Consider the following 2,603-nt stretch of genomic DNA (forward strand, 5'->3'; position numbering starts at 1 on the left):
TTTTGCATCACATACTCATGTATCAAATTTTCTTTAATTTCACCACATATGCATTGATCTTTTATTAAACTTAACATTGGGGTAATTTTGTCCCCTATTTATTTATTTATTTATACTGTAATAATTTTTTTTTTATGCACATGAAAGCAAACATAACATTTCAATGCATATAGTTTTTCTGGTTTCACATGAGTAAGCACCCAAATTCCCAATATCTTGTCAATAAAACTCAACACTTTCTCATCAACCTAAGTTTCCACAATTCCCCACACTTAGTTAACACACAATCTCTATCTTAAGCTAACCAAAGATTCAATTGAGGTAATTAATTATTTTTTCGCTTAAGGCTAGTGATGTGGTAAAATATAGAACAAATGGAGATTAAAAGGCTCAAAGTGGCAAACAAAGGTAATTGAAATGGTAGGCTATTTGGGATAAGTGAGCTAATAACAAATGATGGCCTCAATCATATGTATGCATGCAAATACACTAAATAATGGACATATAGAATGGAACAAACCAAAGATTACAATCATAGAGAAGAAACACACAAGAAAAAAAATCATGGTTAAATAATGTAACCATGCAATTAAGCTCAAAAACTCACGGGTTGTGTGTTCTTAGCTCAAAAACCATATTCCAATTATATATATATCATGCAAGTTACAAAAAAAAGTTTTAACTCAAATCAATGTGAATCTTAAATGCCTTTTCTAAGAAAAAGATACATTCCTTGAAAATTTCATCAATTGACCAACATTTATTATTATATATATATATATATACTAAATGAGATGTTGTGATTATGAAAAGCTAAAAGTTTTTAGTTTTATCCCTATTTCCAATCAAATCAATTTCTCATATGCCAAAAGGGTAAACTAAAATTAATAATCCATGTCTTTCCACATCACAACTAATAGACTAAAAGTGCAATTCAAGCTAAATATCTAAGATATATACAAGCCAAAAGTGCAAAATGCAACAAAGTAAAAATAAACAGAAGTACAATAAAATAGAAATGTGCAAGTACTAAAAGAAAAAAAAATAAAATAAAGCAACATACAAAATAAAGCAAAATAGAACAAAAGTCTGAAATGGTTCACCAAAATAAAATCTGCCGGAGACGGCGACCTCCCCACACTTAAAGCGCAGGATCATCCTCGATGCTCTCAGTCAAGCTGGGTGTGAAGGATCATCGCCTGCATCTCTATGGTCTCCTGTCGAAGGATGTGCCGCTGGCTCCATCGGCTCTGGCTGTGCAGGTGCCTGTGGCTCTGTAGGGTGCTCAGTCTGAGTCGCCTCCTGCTCATCCTCCTCCTCCTCAGAGTGCACCAAGGGTGTGTCAGGCTCAGAGGGGATGTCAATACGCCCCGACGTCACAATCAGCTTCAGATGTGAATAGCGTCGCTTATTGCGACGCTCAGACTGCTCATAATGCCGCTGATTACGGCGCTCCATCTAATCAAGGCGCTCAAAAAGGTGGTGCGCAAGATGGTAGACTGGCTGAGAAGCGGATGATGGTGCTGTGGAAGCAGGTGGTGCTGAAGGTGCTGCTGAGGATGTGGCTGCATCAGTAGAGGTAGTAGTAGTAGGTGGTCTGTGGCCTAGAGGTCCGAACCGCTTGCCGTGCGGAATAACCTTCTTGCAATCGGCAATCGGTGGTCTCTCATCCTCTAGCTCCAAAGGCACCTCAGCTCGACGAGCCATCTGGGTGATCAAATAAGAAAATGGCAGGGTGCCTCTGACATGAACTCTAGACATGTACTTTCTGATGAGCCGTGGAAGGTATAGGTCCTTTCCTTCCATGACGCACCAAATAAAGATGATCATGGCAGCTAGCACTTCTGACTCGTGAGTACTAGGCATAACATAATTACTCAGTATCTGTTGCCACAGCCTAGCCTCATCATTGAGATAAATAATCTTTATACCCCGTGGAGTTAACTTTGACTTTCCCATAGCCCACGGAACATCAGGATCAATGGCTATGGTACGCCAGACAGCATCCTAATCAAAACTCATGAATCTAATAGACTCCTCGGCCTTCTGAAAACCATCTGTATCATCTGTTTTAGGCTGAAAGTGGAGGATATCCTCTATCACCTCCTCTGTGACTAAGATCTGCTTTCCCCTAAGCTGCATTGCATCAAAGGTCGTCTTGTAATAGTTACAATAGAACTCACGGACCCATGATGCGTTTACCTCTGTCAGATCTCTATCCGGAAATACCCAACCACTCTGTTTGATCTGATCTTCACTGTACTTCCTTAATTCGGTTGGTATTTTGAGCGTCCTTTCCAAGTAGAGGTGTCATTTCTCCGCAAAGACCGGAAAATTGAGTTCACAGTAAAGATTTACAAATTTAACTGGGTCAGTAGCAGGCACAAGTTGATCATCTTTTTCTTGATCAGTAAAGTTCTTTTCACGCCAAGATTCATCCGATAGAACATCCGATAGAGCAACGTATGACTGTCCACTTTTGCATGTTTCCTTTCCATCCTTTAAGCCATTCTTGCCCTATAAAGCTTGAAAACACTTAACACACAGATCACGGTATCGAATGGTAATAAAGGATAATTAAAATTGACAGTTTACAGGCCCAG

General features: G+C 39.2%; 1 pseudogene; it reads right to left on the reverse strand.

Moving 5' to 3' along the window:
* Window positions 1-1,173: 1,173 nt before the first annotated feature.
* Window positions 1,174-1,806, reverse strand: LOC148544650 (uncharacterized; annotated as a pseudogene).
* Between the last annotated feature and the right edge of the window lie 797 nt (window positions 1,807-2,603).

This window comes from Arachis ipaensis, chromosome B9 (assembly GCF_059453495.1).
Source record: "Arachis ipaensis isolate K30076 ecotype BB chromosome B9, ASM5945349v1, whole genome shotgun sequence".
Classification (NCBI taxonomy): domain Eukaryota; kingdom Viridiplantae; phylum Streptophyta; class Magnoliopsida; order Fabales; family Fabaceae; genus Arachis; species Arachis ipaensis.